Source organism: Lactuca serriola, chromosome 8 (assembly GCF_051521515.1).
Source record: "Lactuca serriola cultivar US96UC23 chromosome 8, Lser_US96UC23_V15, whole genome shotgun sequence".
NCBI lineage: Eukaryota > Viridiplantae > Streptophyta > Magnoliopsida > Asterales > Asteraceae > Lactuca > Lactuca serriola.
In genome coordinates, this window is record NC_136415.1 from 76,515,841 (window position 1) to 76,530,148 (window position 14,308).

Below are 14,308 nucleotides of genomic sequence, written 5' to 3' on the forward strand. Positions count from 1 at the left end.
AACTGTTATAACAATATATATATATATATATATATATATATATATATATATATATATATATATATATATATAAGTGAATCTAGAACTATTCCATCATTGTGGAACTTTCAACACTGATCAGGTTTCTCACCTGACCTTTTTATAAAATTTTCAAGTTATTTTGTTTTCAAATCAACGTATTGAATTTGATAAATAAAATGTGATATTTCTATATTGTTGGTTTTCAACCTTAACAGTGATTCAAATTTGCAAATGGCTAATGCTTACAGGACCATGAGGAATGTCATGGAAAAACTGGAAAGAGACTTGATGTTATCAACCACATGGTTCTGTGGGGAAAGCTGCAAGGAGGTAAGAAGTCAGCTCCCAAATATACCTTGTGTCATACAGGTTTGCTATTTTTTAGTTTTTTAAATATTTTTTTCTGTTTTTTCATGGCAGGAATTCATTGTTATGTGCAAATTTGCTATGGGCTTAAGCCGACAATTTAACAGATCGGTCATACCTTCTGAACGTAAGATCTATTCCCATTTCCTTTCATATTTCAAAAATAAAGAAAAATAACATTACAACCTTAATTGGTTACCTTCTATCTTATAAACTGTTAAATGTTGTTGTGTACGATGGAATGCATGCATTTCTCTAGTCTGCGGAAATGATTTTATTTGGTAAGTGATACCTAAACCTTGAGAAATGTCAATTTTATCCTTGAAAACCTTAAAGGAAATAGTACATTTCAATAATTGACTACTTTTGAGAGGTGGCTTCTCTCCCTCATTTACCGTATATTTCATTTGATGCCTACTACTGCACTTATAATATAAGGGTAAAAAAAGGTTTATAAATTTCTTGTAGAGTTGTATTTTATGAGGAAAGATTCAAGAATGAAGAAAAGTAAGTAATCTTATGATATTGTGATTGTCCCTTTTTCTGGATCAGGTTTAATTTGGATTTCAAGCTCACCAGCATCTCCAAGTAATGAGGGATCCGTTACACTTAAGAATATCAGCTTATCAAGAGCATCACTTGCATTACTAAAAGAAGGTTTCTTGTTAGAACTTTTGTTTTTAAAAACGATAAAAGATGGAAATCAAGCATGAAACATGTAGACTGTAGAGATGTTTTTACATGTAAATTTATATATTGTAAGAAATAGAATTGTAAGACATTAAATTTTATGAAATGGATTATATTTTTTGTATATGATATTTTATTTTATATTGTGAGGCATTAAATGCAAATTTAATTTGAAAATTAGTAAATCTATAAAAAATAATTTTTTTTAACATTTAAAATTATGATACGCAAACATGCGTGTCATCTTCATTTATGACATGGCCTTTCTTGACAGAGGCTTTCTTGATACGCATTGCGTGTCATTAACACGCGCGTCGTAAGGTTATGACACGCGAATGCGTATCGTCTTCCTTTATGACAGGGCCTTCCTTGATACGCATTGCGTGTCGTAACCGCGCGTCGTAAATGCGCGTCATAAATGCGCGTCGTAAATGCGCGTCGTCTATAGACGACGCGCAAAAGCGCGTCGTCTCTCTTTATGACAGGGCCTTCCTTGACACGCATTTGCGCGTCGTCTGAGCGTTTTACGACGCGCAATGAGCGTCGTAAAAGGCCTTTTTTCTAGTAGTGCTTCCTCGGGAATTAGGGAATCTACAAGTTTTGGAAGTCATAGATTTTGGTGACAATAAACTCGGTGGAAATATTCCCAAATGTATCGGGAAAAAACTTACATATTTGGTAGTTTTGAGGTTCAACAAAACAACTTCACTGGTAGAATTCCTTGATCTCTTTGCAAAGATGGGATCTTGATTTCAATGTACAACGTCCAAAAGCTTACCTTGAACTTGGGTGGGTAATAAATTCAATTATGGATAATATTCTGTTCTTCCCTTTCTGAAATAAATTCGTGATTTTTCTTCACGAAAATCATTTAATTTTGGAATAACTAACAAATTAGCAAATGGGTGCTGTTTTACAAGAAGCAATCGGTCATTACAAGGCCCTTATGACCCAATTAACATCATGAAGAAGTAGGTAAGTATTGTATACTAATTCTTGTAAGAAAAGCATGGTGGTTGTTTTGTGAATCCAACCATGAAGTTTGAAAATTTCCATTTTTCAATCAATAATTGGTACTATATTCATCTTTATGAAGGTGCTTCAACGCCCATGATTACATCTACTTCAAGGTCCTTGTGAGTTTTTATGTTCTTTCGATCTTTTACTCAGATTATACATAAACCGCCATACTGGTGTTTATGGGTAATGTATTTTTAGGTTGATGTTAATATATATATATATATATATATATATATATATATATATATATCATGTGTAAACCTTAATATGCTCAATAATTTGCAATTATTGATGAAATAATCAAGAATCGACCCAAAATCATGCATTGATTGGTGATATTCTACACCATGTTTAGCTATGATCGTTAATTTTATAATTGACCCAAAATCATGCATTGATTGGCTTGATTCTTTGTTTTGCAGCTTGTCGATCTGTGTGTGAATGCTAACTCAGGTGATGCCTTCATTTGATTCAACTTAGTGTGTTTAGTCTTAAAGAGAAATATTATATACTCCCTCTGTTTTAATGAAATTGTTTTAGGTTATGTATCTTTCATCTTATGACTTATATTTCATCTCACATCTGTTTTAAGGTTGCTAGAAGTTACATTTCTGGTATAAAGGGTGTCCCTCGTTGTACTTGCATACTTTGTTAGTCGGTATTAGATACACACCATATATAGGTTATGTTGTAAATTAGTTGCTATCTACAGTCAAAGTCAAACCATTCTTGTTCCATTCATATATGTTTTTTTACAATTAAGTTTCATCACGTGCATTGTAGCAATTATTCTAATAAACGTTTATGGGTTGTTTTCTTTAATGCTTTCTGATCTCGAAGTGGTGGTTCGATGGACTCACAAAGTGGGAAACGAAAGGAAGAACAAACGAAGAGACCGATAAGGGTAACAAAGTGGGCGTGATAAACTCATTAGGACATCGCTTTATTTATATAAGGGGGTGTCCAATCTTGGGGAACAAGGGTTGACCGTGGACCAGAGTCAATTGCCACATCAGCTGTGACTAGGCAGCCACCTCACCGTTTTTTTTTACTGATTTGTCATAGAAACTTTTTATTACAGGTCAAGGGACCATTTCAATTGGTCAATGTATATGTCGTTCCCTTAATGTACAAAAAAGATTAATTGGGTGACCTTTTAAAACAAACTTGACAAGTTCGTTAGGATAAGATGACATTTTCCCTTTTCCTATTAACAAATCCACAAGTTCGTGTATCTCATTTCCGACTTAGATATATCGAAATCATAATATCGGTATTTAAATTTACAATTTCGTGTATCATTTCAAGAGATTGTAAGTATTAGATTACACTTTGGATAAGTTTCAACGTGCTCCCAACTTGTTTGTTTCATTGTCACTTTAGCCCAACCAATTTATCGTTTTATTTTAAAAAGTTTGTCATCTTATTATTTATTTATTTATATATTTTGCATATGAAGGGAACCAACTTGTGTTTTACCGCTAATTTATGTAACAAACCCATTATAATTGGTTAGTTTGTTATTTGACTTTTTTATTTGGCTAGAAAGTGTTGACATGTAGCTTCGTCATTCTAATTTCTTCCCATCTGTCAAACTTTCATCTACATATCAATCATATGGCGGTTGGTTTAGTGATAAACCGATAACAATTAAAAAGTCTTCCCATATGTGGAGATAAAGGCAAGAGAAAGGCGCGCACAAACACACATACACATTGCTCAGTTTCATCCCCTGCCTCCCCATTACCAAAACTCTAGTGCATACAAAGAAGATCAATGGAGAAGTACTTAGGAAACAAGTACACAGGAGACGCATGTGTTTATACACATCTCTTTCCTTTTCAATTTCAGTTATTTCTAACATTTTTCTCAATTTCTCGACGCCTTCATTCGATTGTGTGTTTTGTTCGTTTAGTTTCTCATCGAACATAATAACTCTATTTCTATTTTAGGTATAAACAAATTGAGTTCTATTAGGGATTCTGATCATCAAATTTTACAGAAATGTTTTTCGTTTCATGTTTTAGAGTCCCATGGAAATTTAACTTGAAGTTCGATATATAAAAAGAATCGCTTGATATAAATTATGTGTTCTTTCTGCTTGTCAGTTTTCAAGATGAATTTGGGAATGGTTTCTGGTCGGTGGTCAACCAACTTCAGGAAAATTGATTATCATGTTCAGAACCGTCAGAGCTCCTCCCATGTGTGTTACTTGAAGGAGGTTAATGTTGTCCAAACACGGTGGCGATGGCGATTGAGTTGAGTTACACACAACGGTGATAAACAACCCCTACAAAGAATCTGAATCTGGTAACTCCACCCTATACTAGGCTTTTGTAATCGTAGGAGGTGGTGGTTAGATTAGAGGGCGACATCAATGGGGGTTGTTGGAGATGATAACAAGGAGACATTGTTTGTTGAGAAGATTGATCACAAGCAAAGCAATTTCGAGTAGTTGATGATCTACAACAAGTATTTTGGTCTCAGAGCGTGTGAGAATGTTTGTTGACAGTGCAGAGGACATATCTGGTCATCACAATAGCAAAATAAAGTTCTTACATCGTCAGAACATTTGGTGTCAGCGTTGCTACCTGCAGTGGCAGCCAGGATACAAAGAATCATTGTGGTTCTCGTGTAAAGAACAATATGCAGAGGAGTAAGATGTTGGTGATTTTAGTTTCACCATGTCATTTTATGTAACTTGAATTATCATGTGAGCTAAGGGGCATCTTAATTTGTTTTCTAATATGTGTACGGGTTGGTACGGAGTGCACGCATGTATAAGATCAACTTAATAGCCGGTTCGACGACTAGTCGGGGGTCTAGAGGCAGCGCCCTTGGGTCCGGGGTTTCCAAAGGGGCAACACCCCTTTGGCGGGGTCTAGGGGCAGCGCCCCTAGCGGGATCCAAGGGGCATAGCCCTTGGCTGGTTTCCCGCTAGTGTGATATTTCGATTCTTGAGAGTGATTATGGTAAAACTAACGAAACTCATTAGTTTTGGTAACCCTAAATCCTCATTAAAATCCGGATTACCCTAACTTCCTTCCAAAGGAATTTATAGCGGCCCAACCCTAATGAAACCCTAATATCGTTTATTATATAAACGACTCTTCTTTTCAGAAAAATGGGACGATCTTAAGCTCTCGTTTTCATCATACTTTCAAAAATCCTCTAGCATACTGGCTTACGATTTCTGTGCCTAGAATCGTAAGTGTCCACTATGATTATCCTAGGATGAATTTCTTGTAACCCAGGCATAGGGTAGAAATATCAGTTCGGAAAGTGATATTACGATCCAAGTTGGTATCCAGATCTCCACCATAAACCCTAAATTTCCCAACATTCAAACTGATATTTACTATTCTTGGAGATGGGTGACTTAATCCGCGAGATGACCACCAAGTTTGCAATGCTGGAGAAGTTCGAAGGCGTCGACTTTAGGAGCTGGAAGAAGAAGATGTACTTCATGCTGACAACTCTGAAAGCAGCATAGGTGCTGGTACTCCAAGACCAGCAGAGCCAGAGGAAGGTGTTGTTGAGACTATTGAAGAGATAAGAAGGAGATAGAAGTGGGACAACAATGACTACATCTGCAAAGGTCACATTCTTAACGGTATGTTTGATGCTTTATTTGATATCCATAGTGAAGCCTTGTGTGCCAAGGAGTTGTGGGGCACCCTTGAGTTGAAGTATATCACCGAGGATGCTTCTAGCAAGAAGTTTCTGGTAAGTAACTTTAACAATTATAAGATGGACGACTCAAGGTCTGTTACTGAACAATTCAATGAACTCCTTGACATATACAGTTACTTTAAACTGCACCAAATGAATATGGATGAGTCCATTGTTGTGTCAACCATCATTGACAAACTGCATCCATCCTGGAAAGACTTCAAACACAACTTGAAACTGATGGGTTTATACAAACAATCCTATGTGTGCATGCAACCCTAGAGTTGGATCTATGTTTTCACTATTAGTTATACAACTTTATGAACACAAAAAGAAACCTGGCATGCTACTATTATTTTTGAAGTCCATATAAAAGAATAGAATACATACCTTTTGTTGTTATATAGTAATAACAACTAGTTCCTTGAATTTCCTTAGCTCTTAAAAGCAAGTACCATAATTATAGTACCTCTAATGGCTCACAAACACACTAGGTGAAATGATGAATATTGTTGAGAGGAGAAAAGGGTATCTTGCCCTAGATTTCGTCCCATTTAGGGTTTCCCAAAGCTTGGACGAAATCTTAGTGCCTTAGGGTGCTATTTATACTTAAGGCTAACTAGGGTTTCCAGGTGTAAACCCTAATCCCTTAGCTTAGGGCCTAAGCAAGTCCATGGACTCCTTTCCTTAAGACCTTGGACGAAAACTCCTAGATCCTTCTAGTATTTTCGTTCAAGCCTTAATAAAGGTGATCCAGTGGCCCAAAGCCTCAACTATTGAATAATTACAAAATGGCCCCTACACTTTCAGTCAGTTCCTTTAATCCCAAAATTAATTCCTAATTAATTTCTGATTAAATACTAATTAATAATATGATTCCAAATTAATATATTAATCATATAATGTATTAACAAATCATATTTATACCCTAATTTATTATTCTTAACAATAAACCAGCCTCTCTCCTCAACAATCATCTTGTCTAGTCACCGGTGTGAAGGCAACCCAAAAGGACCATGCACCATCGGGTCAAGTACATACCAAAATAGTTATGGACTTAGACACTAATCCAACAGTCTCCCACTTGGATAAGTCTAATAACTATTCTGCATATGACTTCAGATCCTGGTCTGCAATCGTAGCTTTCAAAAGCCGTTGTCAACTCTGATCTTATCAGAAGCATGTCCTTTAGATAAGGGATCATATATTCCTCCATTCTAGATATCGTATATACTGAGACATGGATTTAAACCATTCCTTTCTATACTGTTCCCCGATTTATGACAAATGATAACAGACTACAATTGAACACATCAAATTAGTCTCAGTTTGGCCAAGCGCTTATGTGTCATCACTAAATCATCGAGGGGCCCACAGATATCGCTTTCATCCTACTTTGGATAAAAGGAACGGATAAACTTTGATTCAGTGCTTGCTTGCACTCACTTACCGAATCACACACAACAATATGTTTTATAACACCAAGTTACTGGTGCGTTTACATATTATCAATGTGTATCCGACTCGCAAGATACAACTCACACATCTCGGTTTCAAGAATATAAGATGTTATCGTCTCACCAATCACTCATGATACAATTCATGAAGTGATCCAAGTGAGCGTGGGTTTAATCCAATGCTCAAATCATATTCATAAGCACTCATGAACGTTGCAGCAAACATTTGCTTATGTCTAATACACTTTAGACAATCCACACACCAATTCACGACAGTCTTCATTCATACCTACTTCCAAAATATGAACCACTGTGGTCCGTTCGAATAATTTGAATATTATGAAATAATTAATTATTCAGGAAGTAAAAACATGCAAAGTGAAACACAAGAATAATACTAATCCCATATGGCCCCAAACTCTGGGTATAAATAAAAACATTTTATTTAATCACCATATTGATTACTCATTATTTGTTGTTTCGGGTAATCAACTTCTTTCTTGAATTATTACTACACTTGTCCCATGCTCTGAGCATGCACACAATGTTTACTTATGGTCCTTACTTTGTGAAACAGATCAAATGAACACATTTCCAATCATACTCATTTCACAACTCCCAATCTTTATCACAAATGTAAGAATATCAAATTCTTGCCACTTATAGAATATGCTAGATTCTAACATTTTATGCAATGATCCTTTCGTAAAGTCATATCTCAAAATCATCAAGACTTGGCCAATCTCTATGATGTCTCTCACTCAAAGTACATTCCTTTGAACATCCTTCTTGCATAAAAGTTTCTAATCTAGACATAGATTCTCAATATTCAGCTCCCAAAATGGAAACATTTCCATATTTGCCATATGACAACTCATTCTTAATAGAATCTTATCTATTCATAATAATGTCGATATGGTCCATCCAATACCATACTTCCAACTACTCACAAGCGACCAATTCTCAGCGAGCTTTGGATCGTCCTTTGATAGTTGTTTAATTATCTTAGTCAAAATGGATTCTTGTCCTTTTTCCCTCTTAATGCGCTAGACATTTGGAAAATTTTAGAATGGTCAAATATTATAGCATTTGCAATCGATCCTATACCCGAAGCGTATGAGACACGATGCATAATGTCTTACATAAAGATACGATACTTTATTAATCTGCTGCCATAATATCTTATGTGTCACGTTCTTATAATTCGAACTATGAAGAGGGATGCCATAATCATAATCGAAATTTTGAGAACGCACTATGTATCGTTGACTAAATTTATTAACATTCCATAATCTAAGCCTTTAGATTTGAAATGAAGCATAATATTCTCTCCCTTAATTATAGCAAAACAACTATTCAACCCTTACGACTTTGCAAAGTATAACTCTTGTTTTCTATAATTAATATTGTTAACTTGAAATACTTGCCTTAATAATCATACAATCACAACATTTATGCTCCCACTATCATGATGATTATTATCATATAAGCATAACACTTATGCTCCCACTAGCTTTGACGTGTATTCAGAAACCAACTTAACTTCCAGAAAAACAATACCTATTGAATTTCTTAAGTTCATATTTATAATACCTAATGCTTTGTTAATCCTTTATCTAAGCTTCTTAATCTTATACACCTTTGCCTTAGATAGCTCATATGTGTGTCTAAACAATTCAGACTAATTGCCAATTCTCACAATTCAAATCATGGAAAGGGATACCGTAACCATAATCGAATTTAAGAATGCAATTTTCATAATCACTATCTTCTTAAAATCTCTCTTAGTGAAAGCATTTCCTCACAGTCATTTTCATGAAGGAGGGAATCTTATGACACTTAGATTTTAATGGTGTATATGTTCCTATCCATGCGAATTTGTCAAAACCAAAGTTTGCGCAAATCCAAACTCATATGAACCGAACTTTCTCAATCTTGATTTCTTGCCTTATGGTAACACGAGTGCCCACCATGTCTTCCAAGTAGTTAAGCAGCTCACCCTTTCCTATCAATGTACTTTTCATTGATCAAGGTGCTTGCCTTTTATGCGTTCAATTGAGAACTCATAGAACACACATGCATAATTAACTCAATTGGAATGGCATAGAAACAAAATAATGTCAACACGATAGGTTATAAACCTCAAATTGTGTGCTAGTGATGATCGATAAGGTTTATTCTTGATTTGTTCTTGAGACCTTTCAAGACCATTGAGACTCCCACTGACTCCTTGACATATAAGATTCTCTTGTCAATAAACATTTCTCGACAAACAAATATTCAAGAGTTAGTGTAGCTTTTATCAAGACAAAATACTTCACAAAATTGGTCCTAGTTGGTCTTTGTCTTCTCCAAGACATCACAACTTTCCAATTTCAAATGTGCAAGAATAAGAAAACCTTTTCAAATTCCACATTTGATGAATGTTATAAACCTTCTTAAGACTTGTCACTCAATGTCACAATCTTAACTCTAAGACTTGTTTTTGGAACGAAGTATGATTGACTTCTTGATTTAACCATTTCTTCAATTCTTGATTCCTCTTCTCAGACATACAATTGTACTAAGATTCATTTAGAGGATCAATTGAGATATGGTTCTTAATCATAAAGACCTATCATAAAACATAATAAAAGGTACTCTCCCTTCTTCTTAGAATAGAGAAACTTTTATCTTTCTGCCTACTTGATTCTTCTTATCCGTTTTGCTATTGATTGAAACTCTTTCAATCAATTCAGAATTACACTTAATCTTATAAGTATAATCATATTTACTAAACCTTTAGTAAATCATGACGAATATCTTTGTCACTCTTGTGGTGGACTTGATCAACACACAACTTTGTGTACTTGATCTCATAGTCCTTCACTTGACACTTTGTCAACGAATTAGTCTAATTTCCAAATATAAAATTTCTCATTAATCATGCAACCAAGTTGCATGATTCCAAGTTTCTGTCCAATTGAAACTTGGGCGATGAGAAACTCTCCCTATTTGGTAAATTCTTGACATTTCCACAAATAACATAATCCATTATTGCTAATAACTGAAACATTCAAACATCAATTTTTCATACACGCCATTGCAAGGATAAATAAATAATATAAAATCAAAATTTATTTTATTGCGGAAAAATTTGTCCTTACAATGCAATTCAATTGAAAACTATGTTAATACATATTTCATAGCAATCTATTCTAACTCCAAGTAGTAGCTCAAAATTCTAATCTTCAAGCAATGCAATCGAAATCCATTTCTTCACGATTAGATTCAGCTCGCGTCTTCCCTTAAGCTTCCTCTATTTTCTTCAATTCTATAAAACATCAAAATGTAATCTTATCACATCATGTATTAAGAATCTAGAATAAGAACTTAAAAGAGTTAGTTAATGGATTTCTAACTATACTAAAAATTCACAAAACTATAAAAAAAACATATACATATGACAATTCACTTGCAATAACATACTATGAAATGCTAAGGTACAACCTTAAGATGCATCGTAAATAAGTTTTATAACATAAATCATATTTATATCACAATTGTCTAACATATTCACATAATACTTGCACTTGCATCAAAAATCATTTGGCTACAAATATAAATTATGAAAACCAACTGTACAGCCTTACAAATGGCAAATGTACAACTTGAAGATGCATCAGAAAATCTGTTTACTACAAATATAATGCATGAAAACCAAATATACAGCCTCACAATGCACGATTTATGCATCATGTACTTGTACAATCACATATCTGCAATATACTAACAATACCAAGGCTACCGACGCATCAAAACCACAATGCTACTTATGAAATGCTCTAAATATCGGATATAACTTATACATCTACGAAAATCAGAAAGGCAACACCTTCGATTTATGTTTTTTTTCGTACTTTTTATGAATAAGTCGTAAACAAACATACCCTAAACATGATAGATGATGATTATAACACCAAAATAGTAAAGATCTTACCATGTTTTCAGGAGAGTACATACGATCGTCTATAGCTTCCTCTGAGAGACTTGAGAGAGTTTCCCAAACAAAAGTGAAGAAAAATGAGGGTTCTAAAAAAAATTTAGGAATTTATATTCTTAAAAAGAGAAAATTGCAGATGGTCGCAGATGGACAGGGTTAATCTACGAACATACAACTTACAATGCACGCCTATGCTTTAAGCGCTTATACATTCGCAGATGAGAAGACAAAATTGCAGATTACCCTAATCCATCTGCGATTTTAGTGGCTATCTTACATACTTATAAAGCTTGCATTTCCCCTTGAATCTCATGCATTTGAAACCCCCCACAATAATTTGCTAAAACCTCATGCATTTGAAACCCCCAACCCTTTTCACCTTCTTAATAACTAATCACACATAATCAATAGTAATTCATATGAGATAATAATTTGCTAAAACCTCATGCATTTGTATGGTATTAGAACATGTTTGAGTTTTTGGGTTTTAGACTTTAGTAAATGGGTAATCCGTTTGATACGTTGGATTTGAACCTATCTTATTTGAATTACCCAAACTCTTATTTTCCTTATTCAAATGTTACATCAATGCCAAACAAAAGATAAATTAATAATATATGCTCATGCATGTTTTGTACAAGCCCCAATCGAAATACAAAATATCATGATCATACAATTAAGTGTGTCTTTTATTCCATTTTTGGCTTTATAACAAAAGTTTGTTTACGTGGCGAAGAAAGAAAACTTGAAGATGAATATTTAGGTTGGATGTTTATATAAGATTTATTTTAAATATATAATAAGCAACGATTATAAATAATAAAATCAAATTACATGGATATGTCATATTATCCATGCAAGTCTTTTTTGAAATGCAAATTGTCTATCTTATCACTTTATTATTTAGTGTATGTTTCAAATTTTAATAATAAAATTAAGTGTTTCTTAAAAGTCTTATTTAACTTATTATTAATAATAAGTGGTTTAAAATTAATGAATAACAAATTTAAATGATAATAACATCAAATTATAAACTACATTTAGCTATAAATAAATTGTATTTTAAATGAACATCATTATTGAAATTAAAAAAATGATCGCATAAGTAAAAATATAATTAATCAATAATAATAATTGTTAAAAATAATACTAAATAGATAATTATCTTTAATTATATTAATAAGGAATGTGGGTTGATGTCAACTAATATTATTGTTCAAAATAATTATATATATATATATATATATATATATATATATATATATATATATATTAGTGTAAAAATATTATCTCAAAGTTAATGTCAATAACATAACCATTTTAAACATATATCTTTTAATATTTTAACAATATATTTTTAATCTTCGCTGCGCAACGCACGAGAATTCGTCTAGTTTTTATAATTATAGGTTATTTTTAGCTATTTTCTGCAAAGGGATTAGAAAATTTGTTATATCTATAATTCAAAACCACCGATTAATTTTAACATAGTCCGTTTTAGCAATCTCTAAATATTATTAAAAGAGAACCTTTAATTCACCAATGAAGCAATCAAGACCCTTGATTGTATTTCAATCATAGGATTTTCACCATTAGATCAAATTGATGACATCATCTTCTCAAAATAGAATTCAAACATCTAATTATAGAATCTTTAAATTTACCAATTACATTTCAAACACAATTACATTAAATTATGGAATCCTTAATTATAGAATCTACTCATATTTAATTATAGAATCTATTCATATTTTCGAAAATATATTTCACAATTCAAGCATAATTACATTTAATTGTAGAATCTTTAAATTCAGCAATTATGTTATCAATTAAAGCATATCATTCTATTTATATATGAGACATCGGTTTCTCCATAAATCTGGCCAAAAACATGAATAACCGCCTCCATCTTTCTCCTCTATTTTTCTCTTAAACCAGAATTCCCTAATCCTCTTCTTCTTCTTCATGTCAATGGTTGTGCTCCAATTGATGTTTTGTGTGTTCATAACAGAATGTAGCACCATAAGGTGATTCCTTTTTCTCATGGATTCTTAGAATTTACGTATTGCCTCTTCCTTGCATCTCCAATTATCACACCTCTTTTTTGGCTTCACACAAATCTCTACAAACTAAAGCAAGCATCTCCTTCAAGACACCTTTTGACGATCTATGTCATCATTAACCCTAATTAATATTGTTCATAATTTAATTCCATTATTTATAGTTTTTGGCTTCAAAATTTAAACCCGATTAGTATCAAGAAATGAGAAATTGCAACTAACTTCTAAAAACTATCAACAATGTATAATATATGATGATAATAATGCTTAAAAACACCGAGTTTGGTCTAATTTGAAAAAAGTAATTTTATATGAAAGTAGGATTGCAGTAATACTAAAAGAACCTATATGTTTTTTATCTGATGCAAAAGTGGTCGAAACATACTTCTAAATTGGCAAGAAATAGCAATGACCTTTTAATTCATTTTGAATAACCATTTAATAGATATATGTGAAAGATATGAATACTCAGTAGTTAAGACCATAGACCTTACTCAAACGTCCGCAGATGCCTTGAAGTAAGCATTCATTTTTCAATTATTTTATCATTGTCATAAAATAAAAGTAAAAAATCATCATTTGTTTAAATTGTTTAATTCGTCTCATAATAACAAGTAAGTTCTGTGCCAATTATGTATTTTGACATTTTTAATGAGTTATGGGTAATATCTAAATTGAGGAAGCATAAATGTTTTTATATTTCTTTGTTAGAGTTTTTTTTTTATATTTAATATTGTATGTGTGTGTGTGTGTGTGGGGGGGGGGGGGTGGGTGGGGAGGAGGGGGTTATGTGGTTCATTTCAAATAAACATAAATAAGTTGCTATTTTTAAAATAAAAAAAATTCTATTTCGCAATATAACCATAAAATAACAATGTATTTTGAAAGTACATTGTCAAACGTTGGATTATACTTGCGTAGACCCATTTTGCGCATTGTTAACTATATGTTGCTGTTTCCGGTGTCATAGGTAAAAAAGGTTTGAAGGTACTTTGTGGCGATGAAGGTCGTTCAACTAATAAAACAAAAAATATTGTCTA